Raw genomic sequence first — 19,532 nt, forward strand, 5'->3', positions numbered from 1 at the left:
TGTAATTTTTGGCTTGAGCATCTCTAACCTTCCATTTCTTCAGTTTTTCTGGGTCATTTGGTTTTTCTTCTAATCCATCTACGATATCTTTTATGTTCTTTGCTTCAAACAGAATGTTAATTTCAAATTCCCACATTGAAAACGTCGATGAATCCTTGAGTTTTGTGATATTTGATATTTCATTAGAATCGTCATTGAAAGCCATAGTTTCACTTGTTTTACTGCCCACTGGTTTTTTTTTAATTATTATATGATACTGCGCACTTCTTCACTTTCCTTTTACGAAATTTGAGATTGTCCACTTATTATATTTCAATCACTGGTGCTTCTGGGCCCATAACCTGTTATATTTTAATATTTGCTTCACTCTGTATTTAATAAAAGAGATTCACAAGTTCGTAACTCTATTTATTCAGCAACATTTATTTTATATTTTTATTATTGACAGATGTCAAAAAAGCAAACTTGATCTTTTTCTGAAAGCTGACCAAACTTCCTACTTGATTTATATTTTGTCATTATCGAATCTAATTCAACACTGCATCGATATTTTCGGGGACTGACACAGAAACTGGACTTCCCGATCGGTCATCATCTTCAATGGAAAATTTACCTCTTTTGAAGCTTGCAGTCCAATTTTCACGGTCGAATACGAAGGACAAGGGTATTGAACATATCTTCGTGAATCTGCTCACCTCTTAACCCTTTAAAAAACAGGTACTTGATGATGACTCGATACTCGCACACTGACTTCGATTTTCACAATTTGGGTGGACATCTTCTTTCTTTCAACTTATTGCCTAACTCTGGTTTACTTTTTTGACATCAAACTTCACTCTGACACTTCTAAGGAGTTATTGTTCGTTGCTATGGTAACGCAATATTTTTTTATGCATGGAACTGGTCTAGGCTCGATAATGTACACGTGACATCATTGTCACGTCAATTTTTGGTACAAAAAGGTAGGAGCTATATAAATTTATGTATTTTACGCCACTGCCTTAGTGTCGCGCTAGACAGAGAAACATCCATGTTCTAAGATATACTAACAGATCTAATTTTTGGCTGTCTACAGGATCCAAGATATCTCTCTTTATATTAATCCAATACGCTCGAGTAAATCCCGAATTTTTTTTCCTCTTGGGCTCCCCAACTATAGGTAATATTCTGATGTCTGGTGTATGGAAGTTAATGATTATCATCGAAACCATAATATAAGTCAATAAAAATTTGTTCTATTCACACAGTATGTTTAACCTAATGACCAATTCTGTACAAAAGTTGAACCTAAATATCTCAAAAACGAACGGATTGAATGAAAAAAAATATGTTAAACTCAGAATAGAAAGAACTTTTGAATCGGAAATGGACTAGTAGGAAATCTAAATTGAGAAGTGAAATGCTTACTTGTCCTTCTCTCAGGAAGCTACACTTCCATATATTGAACTTTCGAATGAGTCATTACTTATTCCATCTTCCTTAATCAAAATATAGGGGTTTCGGTTTTACCACCAAGGGTTAATGCGATACGGTTTTGAATTTGATCTTAGAAGTTTTTCCTCTGAATTACAAAATTGAGGTGTCCGAGCGTTTTTATAATTAAGTTCTGCCAACCTACAGAGCCGCTGTTTTCAATATAGCCCACTCTGTATGTGTTTCTTCTACATCTTTGCAAACTTTTTTAATAATAATTGATACATTATTATCTCGTACAAAAAGCGAATCAGGAAAGTGCTGATTTCCGACGGTAAAAATACATCGGAACGATTTATTATAGGACTACATCATACCTTTCCTATCTTATCTATATTGTATAATAGTAGACTGTGTAAATATGTTCCTCCCATAATGATACAGCATTTACGACCATGAAACGTACGAATTCGGTTATGAATGATTTTACGAGATGAGGAACTATTTATGACACAGCAAATTTTAAAAATATCCACTAAACAATGAATCACTCCATCATAATTTGAGTAAATTTTTAAAGGGGAAATGAATGTTTATTTTCAATTCATTTCCCCGCTACTAATTCAGATGTTAGCAATAGTTTTGAAGCAAGAGTTTTGAATTTTGGTTCAATCAGTTATCATCACAGTGTTTGATTTGTATTATGAATTTTATCCGATTAAATTTAATGGAGTTCGATAGGCTGTGTTAGTGTGAAGTGCACACACGGGACTTAAATAAATCAATCTTGGAATCTCTTCTCAAAGTGAGTACCTAATTTTTTTTCCCCAACTTCAGTACCTACGTGAACTCGAGACAATAATACAGAGGGAGTAAAAGTAAGGCATAAAATTCATATATTCTTCAAACGGGTCTATTTTTATTTCAAGTTACCCTTCTTTTCAAGCACAATTCCAAAGATTGTTGAATGATTAAGGGAGTAGAGAAGCTCAAATAGAAAATATTTTTCCATTATAAGTACTAGGTACAAGGTTTGCAATCGTTTTCTCTTCCATTACAACTTTGTCATGCACCCTCTGCAGGAGTTTTTTTTAAATGACAACCCTTACCTTTTGTTAAAGACATGGTTACTATTAGGGTTTTTTCATCAACATTTTTTTTGTAATAAGGATAACATAGTTTGTGTTTTACTTTTTTTGTGTATTTCGAGGTCAATGACATACACTTCAGAAGTGCTCGATGTTTTTGACATCAAGTTATCCTAAAACCTGCATTTTTGGAGTGTAGTAGATGATTGATGAAAGATTCATTAACGCATTGATAACAATTTCACTTATTTTTGAGATTGTGATTTTCATTTCAGATAATTCATCAATTACTACGAGAGGCATGTTTTTATAAGATCAATCACTCGTAAAGTGTATATATATAGGACTTCACATTATTTCATCTCTCTAAAGAAATAAGTCTTGATAAAAAAAATAATAATTTCAGTTGTATCATTGAGTATCAATGTTGAAAGTTGAATACTCAAGGGTTGTACTCTAAAAGTTATCCTCAGCAACTAATGGTCTATCCATTTTTGGCACAAAAAGTTAGCAGGGTTATCATTTAGAAATTTCATTCACAAGTCACCTTGCGTAGAGGATGCATGAGAAACTCTTCAATTATACTTGAAGTGTTGCGAAAACTGAAAAAAAAATTTTTCGAGAATCTTCAAAAATATTCGAACGATTTACAAGAGCAGATATGAAAACCACAGCAAAAACTATGTTTTATAGTAGAAGTGCAATGATATTGATTGCGGACGTTCTTGTTGGATTTCTTTTCCTGATTTTCATGTTTGAATTGCAAAATTGTAAAAAAAATATGAAGGTACTTTGGCGTTTTCTGAGGGCGCATTTAAAAAAATTATTTTGTAATCTTTGACTTTTCGAGAATCACAAGAATTCTTTTTAACATTATTTCTTGGTAATCCAGGCAGGTAGTCATTTCATATCATCATATCAACCACAGCGGAATTTGCTGGAAATGATCGAATCATGAGTAAAATAGGAGATATGCAGAATGTCTATCAAGGAAGTCTGTTACCTGCTCAATTTTCCAACTATTTTTCTTTCATCTCGTGAAAAAGATGATGACCTATGAACCGTTTCAGAAAGTTGATGAAACTGGGACATAATTTTTTCTTCAATTTTCAAATCAAGTTCATCAGGTTTTCACAGAGGAATACCTATGCAATTATTCATGAAAATTTCACAAGAAAAAGAGTTGATGCGACTTAACGTATATTTTTGAGCCAATCTAAACGAGCCATTTCCTTTCATGATTTGATCGCTCATGTTTTGGGTGCTGAATAATTTAAAATTTTTTACAATTCAGTAATTTTTACACAATGCACTATTTTCAGAAACAAGGCACTGGTTGACTGAACTCAATTTGTTGAAAACAACCTCTGGTGTGACTCGTCTTAGGAGATATTATCAGTAATATCTTTTTATACAATTTCATTTATGTTAATTCTTTTCGAATCAATTTCTTCTGTCGAACATATGGATACCGACAAAATCACCCACGTTGAAGAATATAAGTGAGTTCTGAATAATTAACTCGATAACCAGGAGGTCAAATCTTCCAGAATTCAATTCCTTCTTTAATAACCGACGAAGTTTAATTACTGTGGGTTTATCTGCAACCTAACTTCCCGGGAAACACTTATGTCAGTTCACATCTTTGTGTATCAATGATATGATGCCGAATTGACGTTTCACCATTTTCAAAGAACAGGTGAGTTGAATGTGTGATAAATTGATATGAAACATTATCCGACAATCCGACCACTTAGCTCCGGTTCGAGGTTTCCCAATATTGTAGAATTTTCACGTTCTATGGACAGACATTCGATTTTAAAATTCGCATTGGGGGGTTTCAACACACTTTCACTTTCCAAAATTTTATATGATTAATTTTTTTTAGTCCTGTGTATGGACAAATGAAATTATTGGTTGAAGGATAAACGTTAGGAGAACGGTTTATGCCTTTGAAACAAATTTTAAGCAATCTGGGGATCTACGAATGTTCAGAGAATGCACAGAAATTTTACGTATTTTAGCGGTGCCTGGTCGAATTAAAAACTGTTGGACAAACATGGACCTACGGCGAACAAACGACACTGATTTTTTTATTTCAAATTCTCTTTTGAGGGTGCCAACTTCACAGGGCTCCCTGCATTTCTCCCTCTCTTGTCCTAGAGTTGTAATATGAATATTAAAAACACATTACATTATGAACGCCAAATGATTCTCTCAAGGTCATGAATCTGCAAAGAAAATCTCTCAGTTAATAACGAGTTGAATATTTTATGGATCCCTCCTCTGCCTTATAGATAATGACGATATCCAGTTTTAGACTAATAACACAGAAATTATACTTATGCTCTGATGCCTCGGAAAAATTGCATGCGTCCATTGTCATGATTCGTGAAAAATGTCTTATAATTAAGAAAATTGACTCATACAGTCATAAAAATTATCGTCAATTTCAATGCACTTGTGAAACAACGATAACACTCATGAATTCATATTTGCCATTTTGCGTGGCCAATTCAGAATTATTTCCTAGAATAAAAAAAATGTTAGGGTATCTCATTGCTAAATTCCTTCCTAGCTTAAAGAGGTTGAATTCTACAATGATTGATAAGTGTTTAGGTTAATTCAATTGATGCTTGAAATAATTCATCATAACACCATATCCATTTTTATTGATACTGGCTAATTATACATGGTTTATGAATTGAAGTGAAAAATGTCCAGCTTTCCAACTTCAGCGGTTGTTTGAAAAGTCATACTACATTTGGAATGATAACGAGCAATCAATCACAGCACATAATTCCAAGATAAAGATGTGTAACAAAGGGGAGATGAAAGCACGGATCAAGTGAAACAAATTGGTCCTCCGATCGTCAGCTGATATGACATACCTATTCTTATTCAGAATTCCTGTATAACATATTGTAGTAGCGAACCTAGTGTGGTGGTAAAAAACTATCTCAAAATAATCAATAATTCAGTTTCTTTATTTTAATGACGGATTTTCACCACCTCAAATCACTAAAAGTCGAAAATGTCGAATAATAACAGTGTTGAATACCAAGAGATTTCAAGAGGTTACATGAGCATCGAAGTCGATGTTCACTGAGCGTTGATACCCCCAGAGGGGGTCGATGAAATGAACATTCATCGATAAGACTGGCCTCCACGTAGCCCCGATCTAAACCCAATGGAGAAGTTCAGGAACGTTTGCCAACCTTGTAAATAATGAAAAAAATTCTTTCAATGGAAATGTATTTTTTTTTTAATTATATTTGTACCTTTCGGTTGCATTCATTATTTTACAATCTTTGAAATATCCCTGGCTCTCGAATCCAAGTGATATAAAAGAAAATTTATATTGTATTTTCAAGGTAAGTTTTGACTTTATCCAGGCTTTTTTTTCGTGTTTCGTTCATTATATTCTCATCAGAGACTAACAATTTATGCATTATTGACTATGGTTTAATCACAGAACGCCTAAACTAAAAATGTGTTCTGTGATGAAACCATAGTTTAATAATAAATAAATCCTTGTCTATGGATGAAACCATAAATATAATGCACGAAGAACGAAAAAAAAACGCCTGAATAACTTCAAAAATTATCTTGAAAATACAATATAAATTTTTTTTCATATCACTTGGACTTGAGAGCCGGGGACATTCCAAAGATTGTAAAATGATGAAAGCAACCGAATGGCACAAATATAATATTGAAAAAATACATTTCCATTGAAAGAGTTTTTTCTATTATTTACAAGGGTGGCAAACGTTCCTTAACTCGTCCATAGAGTTTGTGTGGGACATATTAGGGAGGCTTATTTTCAAACGTCAACCGGAAACCATTTCAGCTCCCAAAACAGCTCTTCTTGAAGAATGGGAAAACGTTCCACCACAGGCAATTGCCAATTATATTGGAAGCTTACCCCACCTGGAAGCAGTGATAAGAGCACGTGGACTCTCAATATTGGAATTAAAGAATGTGCTCAATTTTCATAATTTTATCTGTATATTCTTAATGTGTTATCGTTAATGTTACAAATTGCATAGTTTCATTCGAAACTTTCCTATCAGGAAAGAGCTGTTGACGTAAATTAAACAAGAAAATGTTAAGAGACGATCAGACCTCAAAAACTCATTCGAAGGCCCATCATTGCGTCACTAATTACCTCCACAGGGTGTTCAGAAATTCAGATGAAAAAATATACCTCAAATAGGCAACTGATATATTTATTTAATCACTAATTATCGAGAAACGCCCTGTAACTCAAAAACGAATCAAGATCTATATGATCTGCTTTGTGATTTAGGGAGGCCCGACATTTTTTCTCTAACTCTTATATCTCTCGAGATTAGAATTGATCTCGAGATGCCTCAAATGCGCATTAAATTGAGCACCTGTAGGAATTGAATCAAATTTAGATGCTGTTCTATTCCTTCCCAAAAAGGATGACGATTGAAATCTGATGAATGATGAATCGCAAACTTCACAGTATATGACTCGAATTCTCGAGAACCATTACATGCATAACAATGAAGCAGATTGCTCGTTAAATGATTCCTGTGCACGTCAGTTATTCAACAGACTTATTCGAGACAATGAGTTGTGCAATCGATTCAACGCGTACAATGATTCATTCTCCATATCTCTGTCAGTAGGATAACTGATGTGGAAAGGAACTTAATCATCTCAGAAACATGGCGCGTTGAGACTATCCAAATTTGCTATCAGAAAAACTCCTATCGAACTCGGGCCAGGAAAGTCATCATGGAAATAACGTTTTTCGAGAAAAATGAATTTGATAGATTGGACTGGTTCCTAGAACAATAAATGCAAATGTATGATGGAGAACTTTTTTGATTTTCTCTTTGTGTCAACTTCCGTTTTCCTGAAAACGACACAATTTCTCTTTTACAATACATAAATAATTCTTAATTCAAATATACAGGGTGTCCCAGAAAAAATGGATAATCCTGAAACACCTCATATAAGAACTTTTGGGCACTCTGAACAAAAAACAAAAATCTCCCCTATGGAAATATAATTTTTCTTCAATGTAATAAATTCTAGTAGGTACATTACGTTGTATGAATCCAATCCTCCGGTTTTTTCATGAAATATACCAATGATATTGACAGTAAATCTTTAGGTTGTCTCGCTAGACGCGACTACGTTAGTAGACATCGTATTTCATACGAATCCAAACGTATTCGGGCAAGGGCTGATATTCGAAATTCATTCCACACATAACTCTTGGTGAAACATGATGAATTGAATTAGGTAAAAACGAAGAGAAGAAAACACTTGACTTAGTTTCACAATTTTTAATTATAATATTTGTTGACACTCGTGTTTCGGGTTTTATCCTATTTTCAAAACTGAGTACATAAATACAGAAAGAACACATTCATATAATAATCAAATAGCACAAATAGCATGTTAAAATCGGAGACAGGTGGAAATCTAAAGGATCGTTTACAATTGGGAGATTTTGTTTTTATACTGAAGATATTTCTAGGATTTCTAAAAGATCTAAACGTTTACCTTTATCACCTTTATGTAGAATTTTTACATTATTAAAATCTATGAAGTGATTGAGAGTAATGCAATGATTAGAGAAAACAGTTGTTGATTTATTCTGCAGAATAGATCTTTTATGTTCCTCAAGTCTAACCCCGAGAGAACGGCCAGTTTGACCTATGTAAAATGCAGGGCATTCATCACATAACAGCATGTATACACCACTTAACTGCGAATTAGACAGTCGATCCTTGCCATTAAAAAAATATTGATCTTAAATTCCTCTTATTGGTACATATAACATCAATTTCATTTTTTCTGATTCTTTTACAAAATTTTTCACTGAGAGATGGGATGTAATTGATGTACGTAAATTTCTTGATTTCATCTCTAAATTGAGGTGGATAAATTAAAGTTAACAATTTTGTTTGTTGTTTTTTGAAAATCAATTCGTCTATTATGTCTGATTCCAAACAGTAGTTCGCACCCTTATAAGATCAAGATGTCTGCATTCCACTCCCTGGTACATAGGTTAATTTCGATCCCTTTGTCAAAAAGCAGTTTTGAAAATGAAGTTAGAGTCCTTAAATTATTAGCCAAAAACAACGGCTATTCCACTAACATAGAGTCATTCGGGGCAACTGTGCGCACTTTTGCCTTTCAAGCCATACCCTGTTTCAAATGTTGAAGCTACGAAAATTAAAACATATTCATAAGATAGAGAATTTTCTAATCTATAAGAAAACATCAAAAAGCAAACAAACAAAAACAAATTACAAAAAATGTTACAATATTAGAGAAATGCTGTTTATTGTCAATACAGAAGCGCCTTTTTACAAGCAGTGCATTATTGTTCGTGCCACAATTCTTGGTGAACATAACACTTGATACATTCCCCTGTTGGTGGCTCTTCATATTTTTCTGAATAAATAGGACAATATTGATCGAGTCTTAACCAAGAAAATCAACAATGTCATAATATATTCCTCACTGAACTAATTCCCATATAATGAATCTATGCGCACACTTACCCGCGCACACTTTCCCCAGTAAGCCAAAATTTGAATTGACGTTCTTATAGAGTTGAGCAGCTAAGAGAACCTAAAATTTTTTATTATATATTTAGATTAATATACTCATGATCGAATAAAATATTGTTTAACACTGAGGGACTCGAAACTTGGACCTGGCAGAATGTGCAGAGATGCTAAAAATTAACAAGAAAACTAGTGAATTTGATTGATTGCAAATAAAAAGTTAAAGAAACGTGGCACGGCGCACTCCTATGAAAAACTAATATGGCGATTCTGCGCCCTTGCTTCACCCAAATGAACCCCTCTTTCATACATTGCATAGTCGAGATATACGCACTGCGCACACTTACCCACTGCGCTCAGTTACCCCGAATGACTCTAATAGACAAATTGATTTTCAAAAAACAACATACAAAATTGTTAACTTTAATTAATCCACCTCAATTTAGAGATGAAATCAAGAAATTTACGTACATCAACTACATCCCATCTCTCAGTGAAAAATTTTGTAAAAGAATCAGAAAAAATGAAATTGATGTTATATGTACCAATAAGAGGAATTTAAGATCAATATTTTTTTAATGGCAAGGATCGACTGTCTAATTCGCAGTTAAGTGGTGTATACATGCTGTTATGTGATGAATGCCCTGCATTTTACATAGGTCAAACTGGCCGTTCTCTCGGGGTTAGACTTGAGGAACATAAAAGATCTATTCTGCAGAATAAATCAACAACTGTTTTCTCTAATCATTGCATTACTCTCAATCACTTCATAGATTTTAATAATGTAAAAATTCTACATAAAGGTGATAAAGGTAAACGTTTAGATCTTTTAGAAATCCTAGAAAAATCTAATCCAATTGTAAACGATCAATTAGATTTCCACCTGTCTCCGATTTTAGCATGTGCTATTTGATTATATTATTATATGAATGTGTTCTTTCTGTATTTATGTACTCAGTTTTGAAAATGGGATAAAACCCGAAACACGCGTGTCAACAAATATTATAATTAAAAATTGTGAAACTAAGTCAAGTGTTTTCTTCTCTTCGTTTTTACCTAATTCAAAGGCTGATATAATTATTTTTTTATGGGGGAGGGTAATCCCCTCAGATAACCTTCGAAATAAAGTTCACATGATCACAGATCGTATGGATTTCGATACTCATGGGGGGACAATCTGTCAACAACTTATCGATATCGAATATGATAAGGCGTTGTTGGCAATCTGATTATACCAGACAATTTTCGTGTTCACAAAATTTTCAAAGAGCGGAAATCGATCATCCCTGGTATCAGTTTTCACCCACTCCACTTCAAGATAGAGTAGGGAAAAAAGTATTAATGTCGAGTCGTGCGCTTGTCGTGAGCTTGTGGCACTACTGCTGGTTCTTATACCTATAGATTTTTCCACCATAAAGGCTCACTTTTTATCTTATTTTATTAGGAAAAGTTAGGATTTTTTTCCATGAAATGAGAACAGCTATTAGTTAGTAGTTCTTTACATAACTATTGGTATTCCAAGAAGAAAGTTTTACCATACAATAACCGATGGTTATGATTTATTTGTAACCGTGATACAAGGGAACCTAACGTGTTGGGTTTTTTTTCTGTTTTTCACCTGTGTGCTTGATCGATTTTTGTTTTTTTAATGCTTAAAAAGGATATGTTCCTGAGTCTTGAACAATTTTCTGTACAAATAATAATTATTATCATTATTCAGAAAAAAAAATACATTTCTAGAGGGAATAAATTTTTTCCAGAGCTCCCAATAATTCTTCTATATTATTTGTTTCAAGATAACTCATTCGTTCTGGGAAACCTCGAAATAGTTATTTAATCAACTAGGTTATTAATGAAAGCGATTAATGATTGAGATATTTTAATGTTCCAGATCATTAATCGCTCAATTAATACACGTGTTGATTACAAGATTTTTCCGTCGACCACATTTTGAATTGAATTCTTGATTGCAAAAATTTTCTATCGATACCGAGTCAAATTTGACACCTTATAAATTTTCTATGTTCATATCGGAATGTTGATATTTATGCTGCCGATAGAACAATTCGAGTCCATAGAGGGCACATTCGAGTTCTGACATTTTGAGTAAATCACATCAATATTGTTCCCTATAATATATGTTAAAGAATGTGTGGAGCTGGTGGAAGCTGGAGTTGTAGTACATAGATACATTGATTACTCTCTAACCATCATAATTTTCCTGCTACTCCACAATTCATCTCTTCTCAATTCACCCGCTAAGTACTACGAAAATCAAAGCGACATATACTTCATTCAACTTTATTTTAGCAGTCGGTTGGCCATGGAAATTTGACACATTTCACTCTGTATAGTACGAAAATGTGGGGTTATGAAGCTTGTCAAAACATTTTTGGGTTTTAAATCAACGCTATGTTGCCCTTTCTACGTAAAAGTTTCTGTTATTACGTATTTTATCACAATGTCGAATCTCTTCGGAAAATATGTGACGAACATAATTGAAGTTTACACAAACTGATTGAAGGCATACCAAATCCAGTTATTTGCATGGAAAATACAAGAGATCAGTATAATATCATAATATGCACTAGCTTGAGGAGAGTTAATGTTCGTTATCTTCTTTGGCTTACATCATTTGTAGATTTCAAAAATATTAACCCATGAAATGCATATGATGCAGTGGTTGGCAATGGGTATCTCCCGAAGGAATTAACAGATAATTACAAGAATGTTAAATCTTTCCATAAAAATCATCTTGCATCAATATAAGTAAAAGAAGTTGAAGGAAGTTTCAAGTTAAGATGAACTTCACCTTTGAACAAAAATTTCACATGCATGAATAAACAAGTAACAGGGCAACTTGCGCGTATTTGTGGCTATTCATCTTAGTACATTGATGTAATGATATTAATTAGGTATTTATTAGTACCTTTAGACATTTACATTGTATAGGACAACTCAAATGAAAAACAGAAAAATCCATTTTAGGGAACTCATTCTCCGATGACATTTATCGAAAATCCTGTAGTTAAATTTTCGCATTAATTCACTCAAACATAAAATTCTGAAATGCCACCACTTTTTTGGGTCTCCCAATAGAAGGAAATTCTTTGTCATACTCTTCAATCACAATCTTTTTGATTGTGGAAATATTCAGCTGAAATATAGGTCGTTTAGATTAAGATGAAACATTATATAAATTCTCTTACATTGAATATGTTCGCTACCGTCTGACGTATTGTGGATTTTAGAATATCAAGGTATGACTATTTGAATGAGCGGACCTGAATTCTAAATAGCACTTCCTGAAACCCTGTCTCTTTTTTCAATCACTTTCGGCATTTTCGAATTTTCGTAATAAAAATTGATATTAGTTGTGGCAACGGCGTTATGACATTAACGACATTTCATGAGTGCCAACCTAACTTCGTTCTAGTTACAAAAACTTGAGAAAATTATTTCATGGCCAACCGACTGCTAAAATAAATTTGAATGAAGTATACAAATAAAATAATTATTTGTGAAGCTGCTGAATACATACTTCTATGTTCGATTACCCATGACAATAATGCATTAATTGGAAATTAACCAATAAAAGGGTTCATTAACAGCTAATGTCGTGTACGTTAAACAGTGCTATTATTAAAAGGTCGGCGGAAAATATTATTATGGTTCAATATTTATTTTACGTTAATTCATGTGCAATCAATTAGGAATATTATGTCCATATTCTATGATTATGTCATTACTGTCAATTTAGTTAATATTTCAAAATTTGACATCAAGAATCTATTGGACCATAGATTGATATAATTTCGGAAGTCCAATTCTCAATTTTTTCAGGATAATTTTTGTATTTATATATTCGAATTGGAAAGTTTTTAGCAATCAGAAAATAGGAGGAGAGCGGGAAAGAAACTTGGCGATTTTGGGAATACCTGATGAAAGGAAAATCAGTAATTGCTTCTGTACAAATGAAAACCAGTCTAAAGAATTGCTTTTTTAAACATTTTTTCCACATTGACTTTCCATGTGCGTTTTCTCGATAGCATATCTGAATAGCCAGTGAAAAATATGTTATGTTTCACTTTTCAATTTTGCTCAATGAATAATAAGTCAAAAAATCCATTAGCTTACGCGAAACACACTGTACATGACTAGTCAAGAAAACTAAGTGCTCTGATGAGCTCTTTACCACTTTTACAGCGCAGAATTACACCTCTAAACCTATTGTCGTTCAAATGGAACTGCTAATTAAACCATTAAAAACCAAGGCCAGAGGATAATTTCGTTTCGTACACCTACCTGCATTTCCGTATCTTTCAATGGTTATTCATTTCACGATTTCAACTTCTCTACGCAAAATTTTTTATACCTCATGATAATCAATATATGAGGATTTCACTCACTTTTTTAGAATCTTCTATGTTGACAGCCATAACCCAAGCAAATTAGGTCGAAAAAGAGCCGTGCTTCCTAGAAACTGCTGATAACCTTGAAATGGTTTCAAAAAACGAAGGGCATCTCAATCATAAAAAACTGAAGTTTGCGACAATTTTATGACAGGGCTTGAATTTGGGGACCTAGAAACCTCGGAATTTTCGTACTTTTTTAGTTTTTTCGCAATTTTCACTTAGGAGTGTGCATCGGACCAAAAATGTGTGCTCACTACTTTTGTAGATGAGGAAATGACATCGTTTGAATCCTACAAGTGGTTCAGCAACAATCGATCGCCAAAATCTGGTAATTTCTCACTACTCAGTTCAAATGAAGAAAAAATTGGGTTACCACGCCCATATCATTTGTTTTTATCGATGAATGAACATTTTCTCCGCTTTGGCAATTTTATAGAGAGAAAAGAAAGAAAAAACACATGTTTTAATAGTCCGAAAGAATCTGTAAGTCGTTTGAAGCGCTTGAAAACAAATATTTATTCTTTGCGCCTTAAGTGGATCATCGGCCTTTTTCAGGAAGGGAAAATGATGTTCACAAGGTCATTTGAAAAAGCCCAGACCACAAGAACATCTATTTTCATATACCCAATACCACATCTGATAAAGTTACTTATAGGCGCACTATGCATGGCGACTGTCTACTCAGGTGTGAGCAACTAAACACTGGGCAACTCGGCTGCAACTGTTTCAGAAGGCCAACTCCAAAGCCAAATTCAACCTAGCAAGTATGCCAACCACTTATTTATTATCTCAAATCCATAGATTCAAAATTGAAGTACTTAGTTGTGTATTATATCATATGAACTCATGAGTATGATACAGCAGCTATATCATAGAGCAATTCCTTAACCATTATTGATTCTCTACTGATGCTGTAGATGATCTGTGGAAGTCCAAAATATCAGATCCAAAAAAACGGGGGTTGGTATACAATAGACACTGGTCTCAAAGTCAAAGTCACCACTGACCTGTTTACAGACTCAGAAGATTTACTGAGCAACATCTTCTGCACCTGCAGGAAAGGTTGTTCAGCAGCATGCTCCTGCAAAAAAGCTGCCATAAAATGCTCAGCGTTATGTTCATATTGTAAGGCCATACCTGCTGCAATTCTATTCTAGAAGACCAAGAGGTTTCAGGTCAAGATACGAAGAATTCGATATTCTTCCATTTCCAGCTTGTTAGCAATTTTTAGAAACCAAAACCCTAATTTGACTGGTCTCCTGTTACTATTTCGAAATACGCCTTTTTTCATAAATATACGGGCTTTCTTAATCAATTTCCGCTATGAACAATTTATTCATTTAGCTATAACTTCGGATTATTGCTCCAAATTTTCTATCATGAATTTCATTTTACGGCTACAAATGAAAATTAATATTTGAACAATGATTTTAAGGTTTCTTTAATCTAATGAGAAAGCCCTCCTAGGTTTACTTGCTAATCTTTTATATCTATCAGTCATAGCGTATTTTCTCGGAACCAACTGAATGGCAACACTTGAAATTCGGTACATATTTTACACAACTCTGTTACGCCATGCACTCATGTAAATCATAATTGAAGGAGTTCTAATTTTCAGAATTAGAAGCCCAAATGGCATCCCTCGATCAATTTAAGATAATATATGAATTTCTTCATCAAGAATTTATCACTCATCCTGTTCTCAGAAAATATCAACTTGAAACTAAAAGTAGAGAACAGAGAACATAAGTACAAAGTCCCACCTCAAGGTTAATAGAAGAACTGATGTGAATATCTGATATATCCAAATTTTAGCGAGTAAAATGAACATTGAAATCAAAAGAATCGAATGTTTGGTGAAATATAGTATATTTTGAGCTGCTTATGGTATTCGCAGATTAATAAAAGTTCAAACAAGTTCGACTGGAACTCAACGGCTTTATATACACCCTTTTTGCCCTCGCATAAGAAAATTCTAATCGATCTTATACAATCTTCGTTCGTGAAAGATACTACACTTTTGTTGGAAATTGTTCTTCCTTTGGAGTAGTTTTCAACGAAAATTCTGAGTGATACACAGCGAATATTTTATTCGAGTTTAAGAATCTCCATGTCTTTGTACATCATGAACTATGAAAATTTTAGGAAGGCCATTTATTTTATTTTCATCTGCTATTAACACGTTGAGCGCCATCCAAATATCGATATATTTTCTTGTGGGGCCAAATTTTCTGTGTCGATATTTTGATTTGCTCTTATATCATATAGATAATCCCTTTGCTCAGATTCTCGCTAAAAGTGCAATATCGCCTGATATCAAGAATATTGATGAGCGGGCCCACGGGACCGCTCTGGTCCCCAGAAAAATAGAAACGCACAGCAAATGCGGTACAGGTGAAATTTGTCGAGTCCAATCTCCTTATTATAACCATAACAACACCTGTTCAATTTTTTTCGAATAAAAATTCGAAAAAAAATACTACTGAAGAGTAGTCGTAAATTCCAAAACAGCGGTCCCTACGGACCGCCGTGGTCCTACAAGTAAGACTATCAGCGGTCCCTACGGACCGCTGTGGCGCTCAACGTGTTAAAAGCGTCTCATAGAGTGGAAAAAACGCTGACTAAGTTCTCAACAGATACGAGCACGTTAAATTAAATATTGACATAGCGAGGCAGGGCGGTATTCTTGTTCTTATATCTTGAGTAGTTTGCTAATAATATCGCGTTCTTTATATAGGAAGGGTACAGATTGCTGGAAATTCCGTCCGTATTATGGGATAACTATTTAATGGTACGAGGATATATTGAAAAATTATTAGCCTATTATGGAATCAAACAAAATTTCAATGTCAAAATATTTTATTACTCAACATATTCTCCTCTTAATTGGATACATTTATTACAGCGAACCTGCAACGTCTCTAGACCTTTACAAAAAAAATGACCTCCACAGCTTTTATTACCTCCACGTTCGAAGAAAATCTACGACCTTTTAAACTTTTTTTTAGCTGAGGAAAGAGATGATAGTCGGATTCAGCCAAATCTGGTGAATAAGTGGGGGAATCTAGTAATTCACACCCTAAATCACATGGCAACATGAGATTTGTGTGCAGGGGCGTGGTCCTGCAAAAACAAAACACCTTTGGATAGCTTTCGCGTCTTTTCTCTTGATTTTTTTTTTCGTAGAGTGGTCAGTAATGTCGAATAGTAATTTCCGATTATTGTTCTACCCTTAACCGAAAAATCACTCATGATTACTCCATGCCAATCTCAAAAAACTGAAGCAAGAACTTTTCCAGCAGATTTTTGGACACGAAACTTCTTAGGTCTTGGAGAACCAGAGTGTCGCCATTCCTCGTTTGTTGCTTTGTTTCTGGATCGTAGAAATGTACCCGAGTCTCATCCATAGTAACAATTTGGTTTAAGAAGTCTATATCGTTTCCAAATCGAGCACAGATCGAACGCGATGCTTCTGCCCTTGCACGCTTTTGGTCAACATTCAAACATTTGGGAATCCACTTTGCAGCAATTTTTCTCATGTCCAAATTGACGTGAACTATATGATGATCGCGTTCGTATGAAATATTCTATGCTTCAGATATCCGTTTTAGCCCAATTCGACTATCTGATAAAATCGAGGATAAAATCATGTCATGAACTTCATTGATATTTTCGGGGACTGACACAGAAACTGGCCTTCCCGATCAGTCATCATCTTCAATGAAAAATTTACCTCTTTTGAAGCTTGCAGTCCAATTTTTCACGGTCGCATACGAAGGACATTGATTACCGCCAAGGGTATTAAGCATATCTTCGTAAATGTGCTTACCTCTTAATCCTTTTAAATACAGGTACTTGATGATGGCTCGATACTCCAATTTTTCGATTTTCACAATTTCGGTGGACATCTTCTTTCTTTTAATTTATTGCGTAACACTGGTTTACTTTTTTGACCTCAAACATCACACTGACACTTCTATTGAGTTATTGTTCGTTGCTATGGTAACGCAATATTTTTTTATGCATGGAACTGGGCTAGGCTAACTAGATATCAATACATCCTCGCATATTGAAATAGTCTTCCACCTGAACCAACTTTTTGTATTCCTTCATTCTCATATTGAGAAAATACCGAAATAACGATCAGATCGCATCGGGTACGTCCCTGTATCAATAAACCTGACGCCTCCGTGAAAAGAACAATCGATCCGTCCGTCTGTCCAAGGAATATATATTAGATTTTCGGAATCAATTTCAATTCCGCACACTGCTGAGAAATTACTTGCGGCTTTCCGTTCACCTTGATTAGAAGAAATAAAATTAATGTCGAACTGCTCATCCGCTGAACAATAAATCCTAATTTGTTATTCCCCGGAATGTTATGAATATTTACGTTCTCAATAAATGGTTCTCGAACCATTTTTGCTAATAAAATAATTGATAATCATGATCTACGTGGTGAATGAAAGGAAGTGGAAAACTCCTCTGTTCTATCGTTTTCTGACGAAAATTCAGTCGCATTCAGTAAATAGTGATAATACAGTTGAGTAGTGTAGTGCGGTGCGGTGACTAACTATCAGGAAGTTAGATTGCACAATTAGGAATAATATGGACAATTTGAAGTTCTGCAAATGGATAAGCATATTTCCTTCGAATAGAAGGAAATTGGAAGGTATGATTGTATGGAATTTTTATAAACTGTTTCTAAGTTAAGGTTCAACCTTTTTCTTATAATATTCACTGGATATTTGTCTGTTCATATTTAAAACACTATTTTGTTCACTTTTGGGTAGGGAATAGAGCTTGAGAAGACTTGTCATTGAGAAAGGAATAAAACCAGAATACTCTATTTTTTCATCGACATTTCGGTATCTTTATTAGGCCTTCTTCGAGTTAAAAACGAAACACTTTATAAAATAAATTACAATAGATGAAAAATTACAATCAAAACAAATATAAACGTATAGATAGAATAACAGGTCAGCAAGAACATTTAAAGATGATCAATTATAACATAATGTCGAGATAAGACTGATGAGAGCAATCAACATAAGAAAAATTTCTCAAAATGTCTCCAAGTCCTTATGAGTGTTCCGTAAAAGGTGCCATGAGAATGAATAATTGAATTTCGAGTTGTCGGAGGCGAAGATGAAAATTACAAAATGGTTTTTGAGTCAAAGACATCCTCTCGATCTCATAAGAAGACTTTCCATAAACACCATTGTGATTTTCCTGTTTTATGACTAGTAGCAACTATCCTCTTTGTAACCTAAACTCTCGGGAGAAATAATGATGATCGAAATTACCTTGTTGAGATACAAATTCTATACTTTTCTATATTTTTCAGATTGTTACCCGATTGCGGCATGACGCCGACCTCTGGGACACCCTGTATATATACATGGGTGAATCTCTGACTCGTACAAGAATGTTAACAGTAGATAAGGTCGAAAGAAACACTCTTCTTTCCTACCATTTTTTCCGAATCGGCTCGGTTTAAGAGATACAGGCTGTTGAAAAACCATTTCACGAATGGTCCTATCGAATTAAATGAGTTTCGGAATATAGTTTTTCATTTATTTGATGAATCTTTTTCGAACACAAAATATCACCCCTGTCTTCCAGTTATTTCATTATGACCATTACGTACCATAAAAAAGCCAAAAATTCAAAGAACCCAACTCTTGAAACTAAGTTGGACGCTATCTGATGTACATATATTTAAACGTTTTGTAAAATAAAAGTTTTCTTCATATTTGCTCTATAATTCGCCGTTTTTGAGTAATTTGATGTTGAAAAATCAAAAAGTATCTGTGAAATTTGAGAAATTGTGTACTTTGGCTGAATACAACTCTGTTTGGAAGATCTACCGATGTGTAGTGTGACAGATTTGACTAAGTTATTCTGAAGGTAATTTTGTTTTTCGAAGTGGCATAGCTCATTATGAACTTGAAATTGCCATATCTTTTTATCAGGGCCGAATCGGAAAAAATAGTATAGAAAAAAGTATTTCTTTTGACCCCAAGAATCTACTGTTGAATTATTTATTATTATTA

General features: G+C 34.0%; 1 protein-coding gene across 3 annotated transcripts in view; it reads left to right on the forward strand.

Moving 5' to 3' along the window:
• The window catches only part of LOC123313523 (protein peste-like), a 59,969-nt gene that overhangs the window by 10,841 nt on the left and 29,596 nt on the right, over nt 1-19,532 (forward strand). The window contains exon 1 of one of the 3 annotated variants that reach the window (XM_044898446.1): nt 4,007-4,200. The exons of 1 other annotated variant lie outside the window; for it this stretch is intronic. The gene's annotated coding sequence lies outside the window, so the exon portion shown is untranslated. Of the gene's footprint in view, nt 1-4,006; nt 4,201-17,777; nt 18,149-19,532 lie in introns of those variants that run through there. One more of the 3 variants, XM_044898444.1, reaches the window with a different exon arrangement.

This window comes from Coccinella septempunctata, chromosome 5 (assembly GCF_907165205.1).
Source record: "Coccinella septempunctata chromosome 5, icCocSept1.1, whole genome shotgun sequence".
Taxonomy (NCBI): Eukaryota; Metazoa; Arthropoda; class Insecta; order Coleoptera; family Coccinellidae; genus Coccinella; species Coccinella septempunctata.